The sequence below is a fragment of the Belonocnema kinseyi genome, chromosome 10, assembly GCF_010883055.1.
Source record: "Belonocnema kinseyi isolate 2016_QV_RU_SX_M_011 chromosome 10, B_treatae_v1, whole genome shotgun sequence".
NCBI classification, from domain to species: Eukaryota; Metazoa; Arthropoda; class Insecta; order Hymenoptera; family Cynipidae; genus Belonocnema; species Belonocnema kinseyi.
Window position 1 is genome coordinate 102,414,149 of NC_046666.1, and position 25,695 is coordinate 102,439,843.

The window sequence follows — 25,695 nt, forward strand, 5'->3', positions numbered from 1 at the left end:
AACATTATGTAATTATTCAAACAATTAATTATTGTTTATTTTCAAAATTTCTAAAAATGAAGCCAGAGATGTCTACTTTTTTTTAATTAGTATCGTATGCTATATTTGGTTAAATAATTATGTAATTTTAAAACATTTCTTATAAAGTTTTAACAAATTTATATTTGTTGAAAGAATTTTTATTTGCTCAAGCAGTTATTTTTCGATAATGAAAACAATGAAATAAAATAGAAGACATAGAATTATTTGCGATTTGGAAAGTATTTCTGGAAAAGTAATCATTGAAACAAATTATATTTGTATAGACAATTAAAAAGTGGTAAACGTATTCTTTCTACACACTACGCAGTCAGAAAAATAATTTTTTGTGCTCTATTTAATTACCTTTTTTTAAGTTATCGAAAAGAAACTGATTGAGAAAAAAAGATTGATTAAATAAATAGAAATGTATTAAGCACTCTAACAAATGTATGAAAATAATGTAATTAATCAACAAAACGTGGTATATGATACTAATTTAAAAATAAAGTTGATATCTCTAGCTCAATTTTTTGAAATTTTTAAAATAGACAATAAATAATTATTTTAATAATTTTATGGAATGGAAGCTTCTAATGTGTCCCCTAAGGGTTTACATTTTTCTTAAACCTGCTTCTTTATTCCTTTACACACCCTCCACACACTTACTTGGTGGTGGAAGGGGGACCTACAGTTTAAGGTGGGTTCCGAACCACCAAGAGCAACACAGCCTTAAGTACTTAGAGAAAATCTTTTTCTCTAGAGGTCCCACGACTCTCCCGTTGGCACGTCTTAATATTCGAATTTCGAATAACCAAAAATCATGGATTTTCTTTCTCTGGAAATAGAAACTTGAGGGAGGGGGTTCTTTTACAGTAGCTTGAAAAGAATTGTTTTCATCACCCTAGTGTACACTCAACAGTGCAATCGTCTACTTCTCTATCATGCGTTTCAAAATTTTTATGAAATTCCAGTGATTTATATCGAAGCTTCTCGGCAATTGGGTATGTGGACCTCTAGCGGAAGACGATTACGTTCACGAGTTCTGTAGATTCGGTGGATCAGATTTCCATTCAGCTGCTTGTTTATATTACAAAGTATTTCAAGTAATGAAAAAAATTTCAGAATGATTCCGAACGATTACCAAAAAAAAAAATATTTTAAATATGTTAGAATACCTTTACAAAGAGTAAAAATATATACAAATAGTTATAAATATACCACATATTACATATTTCGAAAAGATAAAGAAAATGTTCCAATAATTTAAAACATTTCACAACGATTGAAAATATTAAAATAATTTTGCAAAGATTAGCAAAAAATATTGGAAATGATTCAAGAAATATTTCATGTATTTTGCATTGATTTGATATATTCCAAAATATTTTCAACATTCCAAGAGATTTCATTCTATTTCAGAAATTTCAAACCTTGAAAAAGATTTCAGAAAAAATTTTTAAAATGTTAAAAAGAATTTAAATATTTGAGACTGAAAATGTTTCAGAAAGATGAAAGAAATTTCGCAACGAATTAAAATATTAATTATTTGGGCTCATGACAATCATAATAAAAGAATAGTTAATGAAAGAGGGTTGTTTGCGCGCAAAATTATTGGTCTTAATACAACCTCAATACTATTTCGAGACCACAATGATTGATTCATTGATAAGACTTTAATTTTTAACGCTTCAAGTTTTAATTCTACGGTTTTTAATACTTCCAATCAGAAAGCACTTATAATTATCACGTTTTCTGAATAGTTATCAAATATAAAGGTTCGAAACAATATTATTTAACATGTTTTCAATATGAATACATTTTTCAAATTTGTACAGTATATTCAACTATTGTTAATATTAACTAAGTAAATTATTTAAACTTTTATTGTTACGTATCCTGGAAAATTTATTAATGAAGTATTTTCGAAAATAATAATTTGACATGAGCACAACACTCGATACCTCGCATCGAATCTCTATGAGATTTTTCATCATGTTGTATTTTATTAACATTTTTAAATCGTAGTTCAACATGAAGTTTGCAGAAATCTTGAAGAGTTATTCCACATTTGTTTTACATTAAATCCTGAAAATTATACCACATTTATAACATTTTTTCAAGGTTCGCTCTTATCCTCGATTACAGAAATAATTCAGGAAAGACTAATGCATATTTTCCCGTGTATAGTTCACTTTTCAATCACTCTTTGTACTTATATTTGAATATGCGAATTACTATTTCCTTGCGGGCTAATTTCAGATTGATTCAAACTCTTCCGGAATCGACGTTTTTGTCCGGATTGTTTCCGTACAAATGGCACGACTTTCCGTTTGCAGTTGGATGGGAATTATTTCAGCTTCCGAATTGTGGACTAATTTTGAATGAATTCGGACTCCTTCAGGAATTGATGTTTTTGTCCAAACCTATTCCGGATTGCCCCAGAATAATTTTTATTTTCCCTTTAACGAGACTTATTTCAGGTTCTGTACTAGGGATTAATCTGGATAACTTTACGGCCTTTCAAAGAATATTATCTCAGGTTCTGAATTGTGGATCAATTACTCGTTGACTTGGACATTGGTGCCGACCCTAAAAAGGTTTTTTGTTTATTTTCACTCAAATTTTCATTTTGATGAAAAAACCTTTTCCTGCGTAACAGAGCATAAATCTAGAACAATTTAGTGTAAATTTCATTTTTTAAATAATATCACTTTTTTAAAATGTTGAATTAGTAGGGTGAAGTTTGTACAATAACATTTAAGAAATAACGCCATTCCCAATCCCAAATGGCAACTTAGAAATGACTAAAAGGAATGTCTTATTTAACGATAAAAATTGAAATTGCAAAAAAAAGGTATTTGAAATGCGTGAAAGAATTTTTGTTGAACTATGAATATTCCCATTTTAATCATACTTTTTGAATTTCTAAAGCTAAAGACGATTTAAAAACAAAAGTTTCAACGGATTTTCTGCGGTGGGATTTATTGTCTATATACCGCTGATGCCTGTTGCCGATGACGTTCGCGCAAGCATTCGTTCCGTGCCGTTCCGAACGGTTTTCTGGCGAATGCCGACGATTGCCGAGAGACCAGTATAGATGCGAAATGTTCAGTCGGTGTCCGACCGTGCAACGCGAAGGCGATTAAAAAATTGTATGTTGCGGCGCCATTGCGTCAGGTCGCTTTCGGAACGCGTGCGTAGATGTGGATTGGCGCGCATGAATTTGAGCGTAACGTATGACATTACGATACATAGTAAAAAAAGGCCACACGTGTGTGACTCCGCGGGAGGGAAATTTGAAAAAAGTGTCGTGTCGAAGTGGGTGTGCACAAAGTCAAAAAGTGACGACACGGAATTAATTTTTTATACTCAACTAAGCTTATTACAGAATATATAGTTGTAGAACCGTGGATCCAAACCAGCGGAATGTGGCACGAGGTGAGTTCGCGTTCGCAGACCGCCTAATACTTTACTTCTTGCGTCTCTGGGGGCCAGGGACGTTTTTAACGTCCTCTCTCCTTTCCTGTTCCTTCTATCTCTTTCTTTCTCTCCTCTTCTCTCTTTCTCTCTGCACCTTTTCCCCGACGATCGAACCATCTTCCACGAGAAATTCTCAAAGGTTTAACCCTTCTACGGTACCTACGTTTTCTCGATTCCACGCTCTCTATGCCATGGCAACAATCTTCTCCTTTCAGCTCTCCGAAATAAACTTAACTTAATGTCAATATACTTCATAGAAGTAAAACAAGTTTTCTTACCTTCACGCGCAGCTTATAAATATCGAATATTCTATAAGTCTGTTTGGCATTAATAATTATTAGTGATTTCATTAAATTTTTTTGATATACGAAGAATAAAAAATGATTGAAAAGATGCGTTCTAATGTTTATTGGAAACGGAAAAGGATAACATATAGCATTGTATCAATAATTTGAATTGGTCCCGTACCTATCATTTATAATTATGTGCTACAAAATTAAGTACACATTCTTTTGATGCAGATTGTAGGAATATAGATAATGCATTTTCAGGGAATGGTAATTAATTTGGTAAACTTACTTTTAATTCCGGTAAAATTTAAATTGATATTCAATATTAAGGGCTTTGGAACCATGCCCTAACCTCAGCATTGAATTACCTCATTTAGGGCCTACTCCTGTTTGAATAAGCCTGTGTTCGGAATGAAAAATTGGCTAATTTTAATATTTGTTGTGTAAAACGATTTTATAATTCTAAAACGATGATATGATTGTATTTTTTGTGGACTAGCCTTAAACCTAGGAAAATTTATATGGATTACTGTGCGTCTGGACAAGGGGGCTTCCATAAAGGTTGTCACAGTTTTTTGACGAACTTTCGACCCCCCACCCATTGCCACATTGTATCTCTGTCACATACTGTCACAATTCGCCCGCCCCCCCTAAAACGGTGACATCCTTTATGGAATCTCTCTAATTTTTTATATTATTGCGAATACGAAGGCAATATGTTTCGAGTGTCAAGATGTGAATCGATACCATGATGAATTATAACAATTATTCAACGTTGCTTATACAAATTTCTAGTGTAGTTATGATAATATTTTACGGTTACTTCTATTGGAATCAATTTCAATATTTTGAAATCCCTTATAGGTCATCCATAGATACTATAAAATTGCTAGAAATCTTTTGAAATCTCTTAAATCTTTGGTTTATTTGCAAAGCCCTCGAAATACGTAAAAATCTTTGAGAATATTTATATCTTAAAATTCTTCGAAATCCTTTGAAATATTTCAATATTTGATAATCCTTTGAGGTTTTTTTAAATCTCTTGAAAGCACTCCAAATTTCTGTAAATTTTTTAATGTCCTATAAAATCTTTTAGAGTTCTTTGAAGTTCATTTAAATATTTCAAAATCAATTTCATTAAAATTGTTTTGTTTTGGAGTTATATAAATACTTATCCGTGTCAATTAAAATTTTATAAGCTTGCAACGAAACATTTTGTTTAAAAAATTAAACGAACATTTTTTTAATGCCTATACTCTATGCCTATATGGAATTAAACATTACATATTTATATGCAATTTAAATTTGGATTCCAATATGAAACCAAATTAAATTCGATCAGCGATTAAATCTTGATCAAAGATAAATTAATAGCTTACGTTCACTGGATAGCCAGAATGTATTTTCTCGTATATTAGCTATCGTTATAACTCGATCTACCTTTCCACTGCCTCAAACGAAATCCCTGAATTCGCATGCCTTCGAATTTGTGTTCATGGCATGTGAGTTAGTGTAGTAAAGCAAGAGGCGGAGAAATTTTCGGATTCTAACGTCCGGAAACAATTAAATTCCTAAGAATCCCAAATCTGTTAAAAGTCTTCATGATTAAAAAAAAAACAACGAAAAGTGACTTCTCCTTTTTCTACGTTTTAAAACTGTTATTACCCTTAAATTTGATTAAAATAACTAATGTTTCAAATTCATATATTTATCTCGCCTTTATTACATTCTCATCATAATGAGAAGGTATTGTTTTCTTGTGAAAACTGTCTATCGCGGATTTCTTTAAATCTCCACGTTTCGAGACCCCATGAATAAAAAAAAAGAGTTTTATGATGGTGTCTGTCTATCGTCATCGGGGTCTGTATACCAGATAACTTCCGAAAGACTAATCGGTTTGGATTGTGCCTTGGAACAAGCTTTTAGAGACCAAACAGAAAGCTCGAGTTAGTAAGCCAGCTATTTCGGAGAAAAACTTATGAACCCAAGAAACATCTACAAATTTGTCCAGAATCACTTTTTATGGGATGCGTAGTGTTTGTTTTACTCGTAAAAAACAACATTAAAAATAAAAAAATTAAATTTTTGGACAAACGACACATGCAAAAATAAATTTACAAAAGATATATTTTGAAAGATTATATTTGAATAAAATTATATTTGAATTTGAGCGCTACGCGCTCGGTCTTTGTGCATATACTTGTTAAAACTAAAAGTGAAGGCGTCGACAACAGTAATTTGGTGATTGTGAATTCTCTTTTGTTAAAGCTCTCTCAGCTTTAACGAATACATTCTGATCACGTATCTCGTGCTTCGCACTCAAGTTCATCCCTGAAATTGTATATCATTCCGATAAATGTATACTATTATAATTCATAACATGCATTGGTATTAAAACTGACGTAGTTTTATTGTCTCGTTAAAAAAGGGCGTTCCTTAAACAAAATTTTGTTATTTCACATTTTATTGCAACTTTTGTCGTTTTTACATAAACTGAATTTGATTATTTCCAATGATATTTCTATGATTTAAACTTTACACATATGGTGTACAGAGCAGTCTTACCGTGTTTTAACTTCTAAATTATGTCCCTAACCTCAGTGACCCAGACTTTGTCAATTGAATTTTCTATCGCATCGTGTTCTACATCGCAGTTTTGGTGCCCTATTACTTCATCTCCTTATAATTGACTAAAAGAGTCTCTCAAAGCGTCTAGGTTGGAGAGTCTAGTCACAACAACAGTGGCATGAAAGTTCTATTAATGGGGGGGGGGGGGGGGGGGGGGGGGGGGGGGGGATTAACTTCAATCGAGAGTCATAGCTGGTTAGTGTTTTATGCTGAGAAGGTCACCAAACTTCAGCAGCGTTGTGTTATATGGGAGTTTAAATGGTCTCATTTTGACATTCCTGGCCCTCCTCCATATGCGAAACATATACATATATAAATTGTTTTTTTTACATTCTTATCAGAGAAGGTATTAGATATTTATAAAATTTGACCCCCCCCCCCAGTATTTGCCAAATGTCCACATTTTGAGACCCCCTGAATCCGAAAAACAGGTTTTTACGAATCTGTCTGTCTGTATGTCTGTCTGTGAACACGATAACTTTTGAAAAAATTAATCTATTAGATTGCCCTTTGGTACATTCGTTTAGTGTCCTAAACGAAAGGTCAAGTTCGTTAGCCAGCCATTTTGAATAAAAATTCAAAAAGTGGGCACATTTTGAATATTTTTGAGACCACTTTATTCAAAATTCCAAATTTCTCTGTACGGTTATTCATAGTATTCAAAAAGTCAAACAATTTATGCTATTGACTTCATTCAAAAAATACAAAATTACCAGAGTTATAGCATTTACAAAATTAAAAAAAAAACACACGAAAATGAACATCCTAAGCTAAATAACGCACGATATGGAAAAAGTGAAGAGAAGAAAATGTTGCTTTTTAAATGCCCTATAAGATTATCATAACAACTTTTTGAATTTTCTTGAAAATCCAAAATTCAAATTTTGACAGCATACAAAATAATGAAAAATTCAAAGATGACATGTTTCGGCCAAACTATGGAAAATACGGTGAAAGATGAATACACCAAAATTGTGCATTTGAAAAAGATCTACAAATTTGTTACCAACCCCTTTTTCATAGGATGCGTAGTTTTGTCTTTAATCATGAAAAACGCCATTAACTGTAAAAAAAATGTGCCCGCTGCGTGGGTAGATTCTTATCAAAACTTTTGTCGTTTAATTTCTTTTTCGTCCCGTGTGTGGGGTTTCAAAAAATTTAACTTTTCTTGTTTTTGATATTTTTTTCGATTAAAACTAAAAACAGAAATATCAAAAAATTATTAATGACAAATTAATCATTTTTACATTCTCATCCGAGAAGGTATTACTATCGGCGAGAAAACTATAGGCATCTGCCTTTGAAGCTTAACAACTCAGTAAAAAAAAATGCTAGCGCAACGAAAAAACAGTCATATACAAGCTGAAAGTGTTCTACGTAAATGAGCTTGAAGACGTTTATGTAAAAAAATTGTTGTGCTTAGCAGACTGAAAAATGTGAGGAAAACTGTTGTGAACCAGTTGCAGTTGAGAAATTTAAAAAATAATAAAACATTTTACTTAAAAGTACAAAAATGTGCAACTATATTATCTTCAGTTCTGATACAGATATTAAGCAGGGGGGTGGAGGCTCTTTTGTTTTCCTGCCGAACGCTGGTGTCATTCTTCGACCCCTGGTTCTGAATGCTTGAATGGCACCTGGCCACTGGTTGATGAAACGATTACGAGTGATTTAAAATAAATGCAGAGCCTATCCATTACAGTTTGCAGTTTGAATCGCTTTAATATCTGTATCATAACTGAAGATAATATAGTTGCACATTTTTGTACTTTTAAGCAAAATTTTTTATAATTTTTTAAATTTCTCAACTGCAACTGGTTCATAACAGTTTTCTTCATACTCTTGAATTTATTCAATTTTTTACCATCGCCACTTGTATAAGAAATAATGCTCTAAACTTGACTGTTCTTAAATGTACCCGAAAATCCTAAATTTTTTTTACATAAACGTCTTCAAGCTCATTTACGTAGAAAACTTTCAGCTTTTATATGACTGTTTTTTATGTTGCGTTTGCGAATTTTTCTGTCTGTCGGGCCGTCTGTATCTATATATGCCTGTCTGCCTGTCAGCAGGATCACTTTGAAAAAATAATTCTATTAGATTGGCCTCTGGTACACTCTTTTAGTGCCCTAAACTAAAGGTCAATTCCATTCGCCAGCCATTTTGGATAAAAATTCAAAAAGTGTGCGCGTTTTGAATATTTTTGAGACCATTTTTTCAAAATTCAAGAATTCTCTGTACGGTCAATCATAGTATTTAAAAAGTGGAACATCTTATCTAATGACATTTTTCATAAAATTTAAAATGATTAGAGTTATAGCATTTACAAAATTCCAAAAAACAGACGAGAATGAACCTTTGAAGCCAATTAACGGACGATATGAAAAAATGGCAGAGAAGAAAAAGTTTTATTTCTAAATGCGCTAGAAGATTATTATAACAACTTTTTGAATTTTCTTGATGAATCTAAAATTCAAATTTTGACAGCATACAAAATAATGGAAAATCCAAAAGTTACATTTTTTTATGCAATATTTTCACAGTATTTCTAATATTCTTAAATATAATAATGCATTTTCAAATATACATAAGTTAGAAATAAAAAAACATTAAGGCTGCTTAGTAGACCGTATGTGTAAAGTTTAAACCATAAAGAACACATGGGAAATTAGAACATTCAGTTTATAGAAAAACGACAAAAGTTGCAAGAAACGTCTAATAACACAATTTTCTTAAATGTTGATACTTTCACCTTTAGTTGTAAAAGATCTATGCAGAAAGATCGAGCGCGAAGCGTGAGAACCAGCAGTCACGCAATGAGAATGTGCTCGCGAAGCGGGCAGATTTTTCAAAATACTTTTATATATTTGAGAATCTTTGCAATACTATGAAATTGTTGAATAAATAAATGTAATTTTTGGATTTTCCATTATTTTTTATGCTTTAAAAATTTTAATTTTCGATTTTTCGAGTAAATTCAAAAAGTTGTTATGATAATCTTGTAGGGCATTCAAAAATAAAATGTTTTTTTTCTGTTTACTTTCTGTTTACTTTATGTTTACTTTATTGCTTTATGTTAAACGCCATTAGATAAATTGTTTGACTTTTTGAATAATATGAATATCCGTACAGAGAATTTTTGAATCTTGAAAAAAAGTTGTGTCAAAAATATTTAAAATGCGCTGACTTTTTGAACTTTTATCCAAAATGGCTGGCTAACGAACTTGACCTTTAGTTTAGGACACTTAAAGAGTGTAACAAAGGCCAATCTCATAGAATGATTTTTTCAAAAGTTATTGTATTTACAGACAGACATACCGACACACGCGTTCATAAAAACATGTTTTTCGGATTCAGGTGGTCTCAAAACGTGGACCTATTGACAAAATCTGGGGGGGGGGGGGCAAGGGTCAAATTATACACAAATGTAATACCTTCTCTGATGAGAATGTAGAAATAAATAAATTTCGAGATTAATTTGTCATGAATAATGTTTTGATAGTTCAGTTTTTTATTTTAATCGTCAAAAAATAGCATTAAAAACATTTTAAAAATTTAATTTGTAGAAACCCCACACACAAAACGCAAAAGAAATTAAAGGACAAAAGTTCTTATGAGAATGTCTCCATGCAGCGGGCAGATTTGTTTTTACTGTTAAGGGCATGTGATACTTAGAAAATTTTCGATTTTACCAGTTTTAGGTTCCCCCGGCTTTTTTTCTAGAATAATAAATATTTTGTCTTACAAATTTGGGAAATGATAGCGAACATGCTAATGGGCGTCCCCACACACTTTTTTTGTGTTTTTTTTATCAAAACATTTTTGATATCGCTAACAACGTGCGTTTATATTTCGAGGTTATGTGTATTACAATTCACCGGAGCGTTACTTCCAAACTGCACAAGATTTTTGGCCGAAAACTTTGGACTTACAAATTAACATAGAAACTAATCCCCCGGAACTAACCTTGTTTGCAGGCAATCAAAAAAGTTTATTTCATAAATCATTTCCGGATTATTGGAAAGGCAGATATGAAAAATGACGTAACTTCAAAATAATGCATATGCATAAAATTTGTATTTAGCACAATAATTTTTTTTTGTTATTATCCCTCAAAAAAGAGTCTGGGGACGTCCGTTATGATATTTTATAGCATCTCCGAATTCAGTTTTTAAAACTTTTGATTTTTGTGGAAAAAAAGCCGGGGAAACTGTAAGTATCACATGCCCTTAATTTGGCCAAAAAATATAATTTTTGGATTTTTCATTATTTTGTATGCTGTCAAAATTTGAATTTTGGATTTTCAAGAAAATTCAAAAAGTTATTATGATAATCTTATAGGGCTTTTAAAAAGCAACATTTTCTTCTCTTCACTTTTTCCATATCGTGCGTTATTTGGCTTAGGATGTTCATTTTCGTGTTTTTTTTTAAATTTTGTAAATGCTATAACTCTGGTAATTTTGTATTTTTTGAATGAAGTCAATAGGATAAATTGTTTGACTTTTTGAATACTATGAATAACCGTACAGAGAAATTTGGACTTTTGAAAAAATGGTCTTGAAAATATTCAAAATGTGCCCACTTTTTGAATTTTCATCCAAAATGGCTGGCTAACGAACTTGACATTTAGTTTAGGCCAGTCTGATAGATTCATTTTTTCAAAAGTTATTATGGAAACCGACATACATACAAACAGACATACAGACAAAAAGACACATTAGTAAAAACCTGTTTTTCGAATCCAGGGGGTCTTAAAACGTGCCCGTAGTCCCAAATTTCGGGTTCTTTTATTTTTTGTAAAAAATAGTGTTTGCTCTAGCTTAACGTAAAGCTGGCCGAACATTGCTGCAAAATGTACCAAAAATGCTTTTACGTAAAAGTCACCTTATAGAATAATTCAGGTCTCATTTAGGGCTCCGGAAATATGATAATTAAAAATTTTTTTGTTTAAACTAATTTATCCAAAAAATTATTCTATTTTCGTTTCTTTTGCATAATTTCAAGCTCATTTAGTGCTCCTAAAATATCATCGACACAACACCACATACACTGAGAAAAAAGTACTCTCGAATCAAAAGTGCCGGTGCTTGTGAATTCCGCATTATTAATGCAATATTCTATGTCAATAGTCCAATAAATTTTGCTTTGAGTGAAATAATCCAAGTTTTTTAATCAAAAATACGGTACTATAGATTAAAATATTGACGATTATGTGAAGCTCAAGCATATAAAGTTGAGAAAAATAAATGCACATTTATTTCAAGAATATTTTGTATTTAAAGTCTTGAACATACGCAGAAAAATCTGTAGTTAAATTTTATTGCATGTAAACTTTCCCGTTCTTAAAGTTTACATGCTATTTGGCGAAATTTTATCCTACGACGGAATAAAAGCTGTCATCTGCTACGGTATCCTTAGAAGAAATGGGAAAACGGCAAAGTATGAGTGAATTCGAGCTATAAATCGGGACAGCAGATTTAAAGCAACACCGAAAAAGAAAAAGTTAGAATTTTTGCAGGTAAGACTTGAAAATAGTTAAGAATTAAACATATTTCGGCGAAACTTTCACTGAGGTTAGGAGAATAATTCTGATCTCGTCTACTGCATGACGATAAAGTGTGTAAATTTCAGTAATACATATAGAATCAGCAAACAGAAAATATGAAAAAAAATTTTCCTTACTGATCAATCTCCTCCAAAATAAATTAGATTATTGTAGAGGAATTAGAACTTATTCAATACCATTTAGCAAAAAGCGGAAAAAGCAACTGATCAAGTGACATATGGGAATCCCAAGTTCTCTCCAAAGTTAAGCGGCGATAGATAGCGCTGGCATCGCAAGTCTAGCTACATCGCGAACAAAAATGGAGCGATTATAAGGCGAAAGATTATCCAGGCACGGTAAAAAATGGGAAATTATCTTAGATTCATAAAAAATTCATCAGACAAGGCTAATTTTTGTTGCGGTGAATCTTCCACCTAGAATAGATGGAAACTTTAACTCTGTTTTTTCACTGTCCTTTTGAATTAACAAAGTATCGTTTTAACTTCTAGAGATAATTATTTCCGCGAAAAAAAGATACTTTCGATTTGAAAGTATGTACTGTAGTTATAATAATTGTCGCTTTCGAATACGGTCAAAAGCATACACTATCATATCTACAGCATCTGTGATAGAAACGACGAAAAATAAATTTTGAGTCATCTGTATATTCTATGATCAGATCAAGATATGCATTTCTTTCCGAGGTAACATAAATGCAAATGTTAAAAAAATGGCGTAACTGTAAGGCATAGTAAATTGAACCCAAAGTATTATACCTCACCAATGTATACAATATTTTTTGATTCATGAGCGTATACAAATGGGTTAAATTAATATATTTTCGAATCTTCAAAAAAATTCGGAACGCCATCAAATTGAGCTGGAAGTATATACAAAAACCACTGAAACACATTTCTAGCCGATGTTATTGGTGTATTAAAATTTGTTTCAAAGTTTGAACTTGCCAATTTGTAAGCGGAGGACCGAAAAATAAAACTCCAAAAATGATAAAATTGCCGAAATATAAAAATCCCGAATTGAAAAATTCCTAAGTAATCAAATTCACTACAGTTTAATATATGACCCTATTTGAAAATTCCACAAGAACAAAATTCACGATAGAAAATTACCGAATTATAAAATGGCCAAACCAGAAAATTCCAGAATTTAAAAAATCAAAAAAATTGTTTTGTTGAATATTATATATATTTTTTAATGGAATAAACAAATACTTTTATCAGAGAAATTTCTTTCATGTTCAAAACTGTATAAAATAATTTAAAAAAATTTGTAATAGCATTAATTAAAATGACTATTTCTAAACGAGCAATTTTGTGCACAGTCTCTAAACTAATTTCTTTATACAAGTGTTATACAAATATTGTATAATATATATGTGCATATAATAAAAATGATAAAAAACAACAATTTGGCAGCATAAATTAAAATATTAAAAATATATACAAATACAAATATATTGAATAACTAATCATACTAAATATTTAAGTCAAAACTTATAATAAAAACGATTAAAATAAATAGAGTATATTATACTATCAAGCTTGAAAAGATGCAAAATATAAATTTAGAAAATAGATTTTTTTTAAATTATGTAACGTCGTCCATTTTCAATCAGTAATTACTTTTTGCAATTATTAATTTAGTTACATTTTTTAATGTAGAGTATGTTTATAGAAAAATTAACAGATATTTATTAGTTTATTATTTAACTTTCATTCCAAGAAAGGATGGTTTACATCTACAATTTTTGACTATAATTGAATTCTCTTTGAAATGTTCGTTAAAGTTATTATACCTTTTTATACTTCTATTTAAAAAAAGAAAAGTATAAAAAAATTACCGAGATGCAAGCCTTTAAAATTTTCATTTCTGGAAAAAATGTCTAACACAAAACACTTTAAATATGTTTAAAAAATATATATTTTTTTTAAATATTGCTTAAATTTGAAATTATCTAAGTATGTTAAAATATTTATTGTTTTTAATGTATGTGTACGTTGTTTGTTTAGTAGGAAAAAATCACAAGCGATCAGTAACTATCATTCAATAGAAAGCATTATGTGGTTTGAAAAAAATCAATATTTTGTTAGTTAAAAAAATTCATATTTGAATTATCATATTTGAATTCATGATTCGAATTGAAAAGGGCCGCTATTGCGGATATTTTAATAAAGTGCGTTCTTTATTAGTTATAAGTAATACGTCTTCCTTAACCAAAGTCAACAATTAGTTTAGTTTAGAATAATTTATGGAGTATAAAGTTAAGAATTAATGTCAATAAAAATACGAGAAAACGGAGGAGTATATGTCAGAGGTTAAAGAAGGTTAAAATTCTTTAGATTTAACTTCTGGAAAACAAATGTATTTTGCATTTGAATCAATATTTTCCGTCTTTGAATCTGAAATTTCTGCTAATAGATTATGACAGTGTTATTAAATGAATGTTAGTTTTAATATATGCCTTTTTAGAGATTTCTTCTAACACTTAGTTTCTCATTTATTGCACTCTGACCTGAGGCCGTCGCTTGGGGTCGGGTACAGTCGCAGCGGCCAGTCGAGCGTCAGCCTCCGCGACAGTAACTGCGTGTACTTGGGTTGACGTCTTATTTTTCCAATTTCATCTGTGTTTAATCACTGTATTTTCACTGAATTTTCAATATTCTCGGTTTAAGCTTAAATAATTTAATTCTCGTTAGCTTATGGGCCCAGCATGCTTCCACTGCACCAGAGTATAAATTATCAAGCTACGCTAGTTTGCTGAAAAATGTGAAGGAAAAAAACAGTGACTAAGTTTGTGTCAAGTTTGGTGAAAAGTGCAACTGTGTAATAGTTTTCAAGTGCAAACAACTCTAATATCTTTCATGATGTCGGATAAAGGAGATACTGTAGAGATCTTAAAGCTAGATGGCACAAATTTCACGATATGGAAATTGGAATTACGACCGCGTTTAAATCTAAAAGACTGTACGCATACGTAAGCGGCACGGTAGAAAAACCAGCAGATGAAAAATTAAAAGAACTGGAAGAATGGGAAATACAAGCAAGCTCAGCGATGATGCTTCTTCTGGGTTCAGATGCAAAAAGCCTACACCACAACTGCATGAGCTGCTCGACGCCTGTGCAGATGTGGAAGAAAATGTCTATTCTTTATGGTCAATTGAGTGTGGATGCTAAGGATAGTGCGTGGGAGCAATATTAATCGTTCCTTTTAACTGATAAACAGTTGCTAGCTGTTTAACTCGAACGCTTTGAGTGTATTTGCGTTAAGTTAGACGACACGGGTGAAAAGCTACCCGATACCGGAAAAATGACTAAACTTCTGATTAGATTGTGCGCAAAATGTTCTGGAATCTGCAAAAAGAAAGGTCATTGGGTCCGCGAATGTCCTAAGAAGCAAGGTGGTGTACAATCGCAAAGCGTAGTGAACCATGCGCCGGCATTTGTGTGTGACATTACTGAAACTTGTAAGTACACCAATGATAGTGATGTAGCTTTGTGGATCGCAGATTCCGGAGCCGGAATGCATATGTGTTATTGCGAAAAACATTTTTCTGTCTTGCATCCAAACTCGAATGGCTATATAGTCAATGTCGCAGATGATCGGATCATTGAGGCTTCGGGTATTGGTATAATTACGATCCATGTAACCATTGAGGGGATAGTATGTCAACGAGATTTACATGACATGCTCCGTTTTCCTCAATTACGATGCAATCTTTTCTTTACAGGATGTGTGAACCAGAAAGGCTATTCTTTTCATGCATACAAGGACAGATGCGAGGTTCGTGAAGAAAATGGCAAGCTAGCCTTAAAAAGAGTTCCACATAGACTCCTATTCAAATTGCTATTTCAAGTGAAAATGCCTACTGAGTGCAATGCGGCCCAAGCAATCAATTGTGAAAAAGTTCGGCTCTGGCAAAAGCGGATGGGTCACATAAATCTACAAACATTTCGGCGCACGTGTGCAGGGCATGGAGTAAATGGAATTGCAGGCAGAATTTTTTTTTGCGAGGGTTGTGCTTTGGGTAAGCAGTTTCGCAGATCTCACCCAAGCATCGAAGTGCCTAGCAATTACGGTCCAGAAGAAAAAATCCACACAGATGTTTGCGGGCCTGTAAACATAATCTCACCGAGCGGATCACGATATTTCCTTGTCTTGAAGGATGAGTGTAAGAAGTTTATGAAAGTTTTCTTCATCAATTATAAATCTGAAGTAGTGAAGAGATTTAAGGAGTTTGAGGCATTTGTGCGCACTCAAATTGGTACCCTAATAAAACACCTACGATCGGATAACGGGACTGAGTATACCTGCGGATAACTCCAAGAATTCTTGAAGGAAAGAGGTAAAGTTCATGAAAGGTCGTCGCCGTACATTTATGAGAAGAATGGACGTGCTGAACGAGATATCCGTACACTCGTAGAAAGTGCGCGTTCCATACTACACGCAAAGAAGGTAAATAAAAACCTATGGCCAGAAGCAATTAACACCGCGTGTTATATTTAGAATCGGTCGATACTTAAGCAAGCAGACGTATTTACACCGTTCGAAAAGTGGTTTCAGCGAATACCCACAATAAAACACTTAAATATATTCGGAATACAAGCCTACCTGAACGTGCCTAAAGAAAAACGGCACAAGTTCGACGTAAAAAGCAAGCCGGTTATTTTCATTGTTTATGAGGGTGAGTCAACAAACTATAGGCTTTGGGATGATGCATTAAAGAAGGTGGCAATTAGCAGTGACGTGACCTCTGATGAGAGCAATATAACAACAAGTGCTATATGTGATGCGGAATACCAAAAAATTCAAATTGAATTTGAACCAGAAAACGAAGAAAATCTTATAGTTCCGCCCGAACAGCACGATCCGAATCTCGATGAGCCAGTCGAAAACCCAGTAAAAGAAAATCGGGAGTTTTCCCTGGCTAACGATACTCTTGAACCTGCAGCCACAGGCGAAAACTTGCCAGCAAAAGAAAACATGCCACAGGTAGCTGTCGGTGAAAATGATACCTACGACCTATCAAGAAGCCGTGTCTAGTGAAGATGCCACTAAATGGAAAAAGGCTTTGGATGAGGAGATGCAAGCCATTAATGATACTAAAACGTGGTCCCTGTGTGAATTCCCACAAGGCAGGAAAGCCATATGGTGCACATGGCTCTTCACAACGAAGCACGACGCGGCGGGTAATCTTAAACGTTTTAAAGCCAGAATCGTAGCCAAGGTTTTTCGATACCTTCGCACCAGTTGTACGCTATGAGTCAATAAGAATTCTGCTCGCAATAGCAGCAACTGAAGATTATGAAATCATGAAGTTCGATATCCAAACAGCGTTCTTGTGTGGAGATCAACTAGAGGAAATTTATTTAGAGCAACCTCCTGGTTTTATCAATAAGAATCATCTGCATGCAGTTTTGAAACTACATCGAAGCCTATACGGGCTGAAACAATCACCAAGATCCTGGAACAAGAAATTCACGAAGTTTTTGAAGGAGTTTAACCTTGTGAACGTTGCCATTGATAAGTACGTGTTTGTTGGTAAAGTGGAAAAATGCAAAGTGTATCTCGCCGTGTATGTGGATGATGGTTTGATTATGAGTGAAAGTATGCAGGCGATAGAATGCGTGTTGAAATACTTGATATGTACGTTTGATATTACAATAGATCACGCCGATGAGTTTCTCGGCTTTGTGATTAAACGTGACCGTGAAAAACGACTTTGAAAAATTTGTCAATCTGGATATATAAATAAAGTTTTGAAAACTTTTAATATGTGCGACGCAAACTTGTCGAGCGTACCTGCAGAACCAGGATCGTTTTTACAAAAGCAAACTAACGCAGTAGATTCTAAGATACCGTATCGAGAAGCAATAGGCTCATCACTGTTTGCTGCGTGAGTAAGTCGCCTTGATATCGAGTATGTTCTAAACTGCGCAAGTCATTGTCTTAATTTGGGTCGACGAAAGTCACTGGTAGGCAGTGAAGAAAATCATGCGTTATTTGAGTGGAACGCGTAATTAAGGAATAGTTTACGGAAATAGTGGGAGTTCGATGGACGGGATCGGGTTTACAGATGCCGACTATGTCGGGTGCACAAAAACGCGAAAGTCAAGAAGCGGCTTTATTTTTACATTAAACGATGCACTAATATCGTGGCTGAGTCAGCTACAAAAAGTTGTTGTCGCATCAACAGCTGAATCAGAATACACCCCGCTATTTCACGGTGTGAAAGAGGCTGCTTGGTTAAGCCGCTTATTAAATGAATTAGATGTGCAATGTAAAATCATACCAATATTTTTTGACAATCAAGCCGCTATAACAATTTCTAGCAACACTATCGATCATAAACGATCCAAGCATATCAACGTGAAATATCATTTTACTCGCAACGCTGCCGATCGCGGTGAAGTCAAAATTAAGTATGTTTAACCGAAAGAGCAAATAGCTGACACATTTACAAAGTCTCTCACAAAACAACAGTTTGTATACCTGAGAGAGAAACTAAATGTAGTAAAACATTAAAACTAAGTGGGAGTATTGAATGAATGTTAGTTTTAATGTATGCTTTCTTAGAGTTTTCTTCTAAGAGTTAGTTTCTCATTTATTGCACTCTGACCTGAGGCCGTCGCTTGGGGTCGGGTACAGGTGCAGCGGGTAGTCGAGCGTCGGCCGCCGCAACTGTAACTGCATGTACTTAGGTTGACGTCTTATTTTTCCAATTTCGGCTGTGTTTAATCATTGTATGTTCACTGAATTTTCAATATCTAATTTTTACTCTGCAAATTGCACATTGATTTTCTCTCTGTTTACGTTTAAAAAATTTAATTCTTATTAAGTGTACTATACAGTTAAACTTTTCTACTGTTGCAACGATAGCATCACACTTCATAATTAAGAGCATAATGCTATCAATTTATAGGACATATCATTTGCTTCAAATTTCATATGTAGTTAACTTTATAATCCTTTACTATTAGGTTTATGACATCTTCAGTTGAGCCTAATCAATTTTTTAATAATTTAATATTTTATATTAATCAAGAAAATAAGAAACAATAGCATATGCTTTTGAATTGATTATATGCATCTGCCCGAGAGCAAAAGCACCGTTTGATGCTTCAAACCAATATTTCATTGATTTAGAAGTATTTTTTTCTCAGTGTAAATAAGCCCTGAATTATTCTATATTGTGAACTTTCCGTAAAATCATTTTTAGTACATTTTACAGCAAGGTTCGGCCAGCTTAAAGTTAAGCTAGCGCAAACACTATTTTTTACAAAAAATAAAACAGCCCAAAATTTGGGACTACGGGCCTGAATGAACACTAAATTATAAAATAAGTTACATCTATATACCTTAATAGTGTAGTACCAGCTTAACATACCTGGAAAAAACTAGGGAGGGGGGAGGGTCAAATTTTACACAAATCTAATACCTTTTCTGATGAGAATGTAGAAAGTTGTGCATCAACAAAAGATCTAATAATTCCTCTTTTTTACTTATGTTTCAATAGACCGCGTAGTTTTCGATTTAATTGTAAAAAATAACATTAAAAATATAAATTTTTGTTTGTAAAGAGCATTATATGCTTTGAAAAAAATTAACGAATAAAAGTTCTTTACGAGAAAAAATCTACAAATTTTTTGTTAACCATTTTTTGACAGGATACAAAAAAAATGGAACGATAAAAGTTGGGATGCAGTTTCGAATAGCTGAATTCTCCGATTTTATTTAAACTCTGCATACTCATGTACTTTAATGCGCTGATTACGAATTTGATAGTGAAAACTGGTGCCTAGGTCATCTTTATGGTGACCATGAAGAAATCGTAAAAGTCATAGTTGCGCTAATCTAAGCCAATACGCAAAATTTCGTAAAATGTTTGTTACAAAAGTTGTAGCTCCCATTGAGGTACATATTTTTTGTTTCGAATATTTTTTTCTGCGTGTGATAGTTTCAGAGAAATTGAATGATAAATCGATTTTCATGTAAAAAAAACTCATAAAAATCATGGATTTTTAACTTTATCTCAGTCACTATGCAAAATTCTGCAAAAGATTTTAGACAAAGTTTTAGATCTCATTGAGATACAAATTTTCTTTTTAAAGCATTTTTTTCACGACTGACAGTTTCCGAGACAATTAGTGATACATCTAAAGATAAACTATTTCAGTACTGTGTATTACCGTGGCAACAGGCCCTAAGTGGCGACAAGAATAATTAAGCACCTCTGTGGCTAATTGCAGAAATAATGTTGGTCAAATCCCTACCATTTCCTCCTACCCATTTCCAGCTTCTCGTGGGGAGCGGAATGGCACCCCTGTGATTGGCTACAGAAATAATTTTAATCAAACCCCCTACCCCTTTTCCAGGTCCCGTGGGGGGCAGGAAGGCACCACTGTGACTGGTCACAGAAAGAATTTTGGTCAAACCCATATCCCTTTCCCAGATCCCGTGGGGAGCGGGAAGGCACCCCTGTGACTGGCTACAGAAATAATGCTGGTCAAACCCCTGTTGCTTTTCAACGTCTTGTGGTGGGCGGCAAAGCACTCCTGTGACTCGTTACAGATATAATATTGGTCAAAAACCTACCTGTACACTCAATCTTCTATTTTCATCGTATCTCCATTGATTTGGACTTGGCACCTAATCATGTTCTTCAGCTCTGGTAGGTTAGAGTATTTTGAAGAGCATATTTTTTTTGTCTTTTTAAAAATATTTAAAAATTTTTTTCATTGATCTGATTTATTTTTTATTTTTATGATTTTATTATTATATAAAATATTTTAATTTCTTTTGATTAAAAATTCTGTTTAAATTCAGTGGCTAGGGTAATATACTTTAATATTCGCGATGCATTCCTTAAACGGATCAGCACCTATTTTCTTGAGCCGTCGCACAGCAGGAAAAAAAATCAACTTGTGTCGGAAATTGTGCCTACTCTTAAATTTTTAACCGATCTTAATCGTCTTTAGCTTAAAATCTTGTTAAGAAATTGTACTATAAGAGATCAGTGCTACTTTTTTTATTATTTGCAAAATAACCTTATAAAATTAGCTTTACCTTTTGGGTTATTTAGCAACATTTTTTTATCATTTTTGATTATTTTGAGTCAAGCAAAGATCTAATTGTTGGACATTTCACTCTGCTCAGCTCTTATCGCTGGAAAATATCATTATATTTGTGACAGCTGCAAATTAGAAGCCTAAAAAAACTTCAAACTAGAAGTACAGTGTGTTTTAATTAAATTTCTTATAATAACAATAGTAGGTATTTGAGTCAAATAATGTAAATAATTATGTTTTATTGATTATGCATTTCTTAAGTCAATTGCGAAATAGAAAGCCGGAAAATGTAGATTAATAAGCATTCTGGAATATTTTGTGTCTGGGGTGGGCTCAATCGTTGGGATTTTACTTTATACATCTTTCAGCATTGCTAAGCATCATTATGTTATTGTATCTAGGCGCGGATCCAGAGGGGGGCGATCGGCCCCCCCTGAGCTTGAGAAATAATACGTGTAAGGCGTTATGTGATGTTTACTGTATTTAAAAAACATGGGGTTTTTTTTAAAAATATTTAAGAATGCCATTAAAAAGAGCTCATGAATATCTTTATAATGTACACCTTGCAGAGCGTTTTTTTCGTCGACTGTCGTTAGATTTCTTGCTTGTTCGAATTGAGGACCTTTTTTTTAGTCCTCAGTATAAGGTTGGCGGCGGCGCCCCCTGTATAATATCTGTGGATCCGCGGCTGATTGTTTCGACCCTGAAATCATAAAATAATTTGAAAATTATTAACCGGTGTGTACAGTGCTGAGGTTAGTACTAAAAAAATTCTGGATTCCATCTAATTTTATAAGGCTTTTTTAAAAATATTAAAAAAGTAGCAGTGCTCTCTTATAGCACAATTTACTAAGCATATTTTATGCTGAAAGTGATTAAGATCGGTTGAAAAATTAAAGAGTAGGCAGAATTTCCGAAAAAAATTGTTTTTTTTTTACTAATGTGTTTAAAAAGTTTTATGAAATTGTTATGAAATATTTGAAATCTGCTATACACGCCTTTGTAAAATGTTCAAAATCCTTTTAAATATTTTAAAAACTTTGAAACATTTTTAAAGCTTCAGTAATTTTTTGTAATCTGGTGTATACCCAAAAACCGAGGGGCGAAACTCTTGAAAAATCCGTTATACGGTCATGAATCATTTTAATTCTGAAGCTGAGTTAACATTGAAGATTTCAGCTAATAATTTTTATAATTTGTAGGTTAAATATCACAAACAATGTATTTTAAATTATCTTGGTCGTCTTGGAATGATACAAATGATATTATTGTTTTTTATGAACATTTATGAAATCCAAATTATTTTAGATATAACATAAACAACTTAGACCTGATATACATTAGTGAACATTAGTGAATTACAATAGAAAATCGATTTCATATGAATTAACATAGAAAATCGATTTCACTGAAAAAATCTATTTTCGAATAATAATGATTCTAAATAATTTTGCATATTATTAAAATAAGTTTTCGAGTTATATTTAATACTCATAATACTGTGTTTTTGCTTTGGATTTAGGGATTTTTGTATTTTGCCCTCGTTTCCCACAGTTTGGTCTCTTTTATTTTTTGTACAAAATAGTGTTTGTGAGAGCATTGCTGTAAAGCGTACTAAAATGATTTTACGAAAAATTCACCTTATAGAATAATTTAGGGCTCTATGAATATGATAATGAAAATTAATTTAAAAATTGTTAAAAAAATTTTGGTTTAAACAATTCTAGTAAAAATGAATTAAAGAAACTTTTTTCTACCCTATGTTAAGGCTCACTTAGAGCTCTATGAATATGATATTTAAATTTAAAAGAACATTATTTAAAAAATTATTGTTTGAACAAATTTACCATAAAAAATTCTTTTCTTTTCGTTTTTCTTGGATAATTTCAGGCTTATTTAAGGCTCCTCAAATATCATCAACTGAAAGTCCGTGCGATATTTCCTTAGCCCTTTCTTTGTTATATACGGTTTTTTGCCACCTTAATATAATAAAAAATACGTGAAGAAAACCATAACACCCATTTTTACACCTCGCATAATTTAGAGCTCATTGACGACTCATTTGGGCCTGTAGTCCGAAAAGTTGGGCTCTAGTAATTTTTGTAAAAAATAGTGTTTGCAATAGCTTAACTATAAGTTGGTTTAAGATTGCTGGAAAAAGTACTAAAAATGATTTTACCAAAATTTACCTTATATAATAATTTAGGACGCCAAATATAAAAAATATTACTAGCGATTTCAAAAAATAAAATATGACATTTCTTTTTTCAGAAAAGAAACAGATTAGGGTAGATCAATCACCAAAAATCTAGAGTAGAATTCTTACACGTATGAATTTGTAAAACCCTAGGCCATATTCTGAACCCATATTCTATATAAATCTAGTACAATTTTTTAGTAAAAATTTAGTTCAAATTTTTAGTACGTTTTACAGCAATCTTCGGCCAGCTTGACGTTAAGGTTGTATGTAAAAAATCAATCTCTTGTTGCATTTTTTGAAAAAAGCTATATTATATAAAATAATGATTTATATGCTAAATTAATTTTAAATTTTGTAACGTTACTAATGCGGAGATAATTCATGTCAAAATTGACTACTTTAACATGTAGTTCATGAACAGTGCATGGGCACTCTCCACATTTAAATTTATAGTACTTGAACGCTCTGGTAGAGAAATTAAAAAAATGTCGGTATTAGTGCTGCTTGAAAATACAAATTTTTAAAAATTATATCAAGTTTTTCCACTGCGTAATTTCATAGATAAAATTCAATGAAAAACATTGAAATTTTAGTCACTTTCAAACTGATAAACGTAACAGTATCGCATAGCAGCAACACTGTTCCCTCTCTCCATCTTATGTGCTGTACCAAGCTATTCGAACGCACATGACAGTTGATCAGCGATGGTTAGGTTTTAATTGCGACGTTGCACGATCTACGAGTCTGCCGCTGGCATAGTAGTGGTACCTATACGAATACACACATACTACGAATTCTAACCCAGTAGGGCACTGAATCTTCACCATGCGGGTCCGTGAAATTTTTTCAATATAGTTGGCTAGACGGCGCCCCACGGAACTCTACTATTTGTACGGACATGGGATTTGCGTGTAACCTTAAGCTATTGCAAACACTAATTTTACAAAATATAATAGACGCCAAAATTTGGGACTATGGGCCCAAATTAGTCCTCAATGAACCAAAAATTAGGCGTGGTGTAAAAATGAGTTTTATCGTTTTCTTCATGTATTTTTTATAGCGTCAAGGTGGCATAACACCATATATAACAACAAAAAAGGCAAAGGAAATATCGCGCGACTTTCGGTCGATGATATTTCAGGAGCCTCAAATGAGCCTGAAATTATGCAAGAGAAGCGAAAATACAATAATTTTTTTAAACAATAATTGTTTAAACTATTTTTTTCGTAATTTTTCGTCATATCTCCAGAGCCCTAAATGCGCTCTAAATTATTCTTTCAGGTGAATTTTCGGTAAAATCATTTGTATTACGTTTTACAGCAACCTTGAACCAACTTACTGTTAAGCAATTGCAAACACTATTTTTTACAAAAAATACTAGAGCCGAAAATTTGGGACTACGGGCCCAAATTAGTCCTCAATGAGTCCTAAATTACGCGAGCGGTAAAAATGGGGTTTATGGTTTTCTTCACGTATTTTTTAGAATGTTAAGGAGACATAACACCATGTAACAAAAAGAAGGGCAAATGAAATAACGCGCGACGTTCGGCCCATAATATTTCAGGAGCCTTAAATGAGCCTGAAATTATGCAAGAGAAACAAAATAAAATAATTTCTTTCGTGAATTTGTTTAAACAATAATTGTTTAAACCATTTTTAAAATTTTTCATTATCATACTCCCAGAGCGCTAAATTATTCTTTAAGTTGAATTTTCTGTAAAATCATTTTTGTATCGTTTTACAGCAATGAACGAACTTATTGTTAAGCTATTACAAACACTATTATTTACCAAAAATACTAGAGCGCAAAATTTGGGACTACGACGCCACTCTGAGGACGATATCATGAACACTGTTGGCATTCATTCGACACTTTTGAACTTATAAGGGAAATGCCTCCTCTGCAACATTGACTTTTTGATTAAACTATCATCAATTGATAGTATGTCAAAAATAATTAGACACTTAATAGATTTAATGCTTTCACGATGATTGATTTTGATAAAAAGAGATATTTCGGTATAAAACTACGGTATAAAACTACGTTTTGTAAACGATTGGCACCCGAATTATGAGCGTATGAAAATCGCATTCGCCGGGGCTGCCAAATATCTACCTAGTTACGCATTGCTCTTTTCAGTATGCGTCACTGCCCCAATTGAGGGCAGCTGAAACTTGGTCCGTTACTTGTGACAGGGGTAGTTCCTAGGGGACATGGTATGTTGCTGTGGAGTTAGACATATTAATTAGAGTTTTGGCAGATTTTCTGGGGTGATTCTTTTTAATTTTTATTTTTTTTAGGTTTTAATTTAAGAGAGCTGAGACTGCATTCGTTAAATGTATGTACGAGGGTAGTTCAATAAGTCTTTAGAATGACCAACATATGGCGCGCGAATCGCTCCAAATCATCTGTTTTCAGTCAGCACCACTCCCGACTAGATATA

The 25,695-nt window shown here is 32.8% G+C and overlaps 1 protein-coding gene across 2 annotated transcripts in view; it reads left to right on the top strand.

The window, feature by feature from the left end:
* Positions 1-3,155: 3,155 nt before the first annotated feature.
* The window catches only part of LOC117182322, a 305,836-nt gene continuing 283,296 nt past the window's right edge, over positions 3,156-25,695 (top strand). For both annotated transcript variants that reach the window (XM_033375480.1, XM_033375481.1), the window contains exon 1: positions 3,156-3,459. The gene's annotated coding sequence lies outside the window, so the exon portion shown is untranslated. The remainder of the gene's footprint in view (positions 3,460-25,695) is intronic.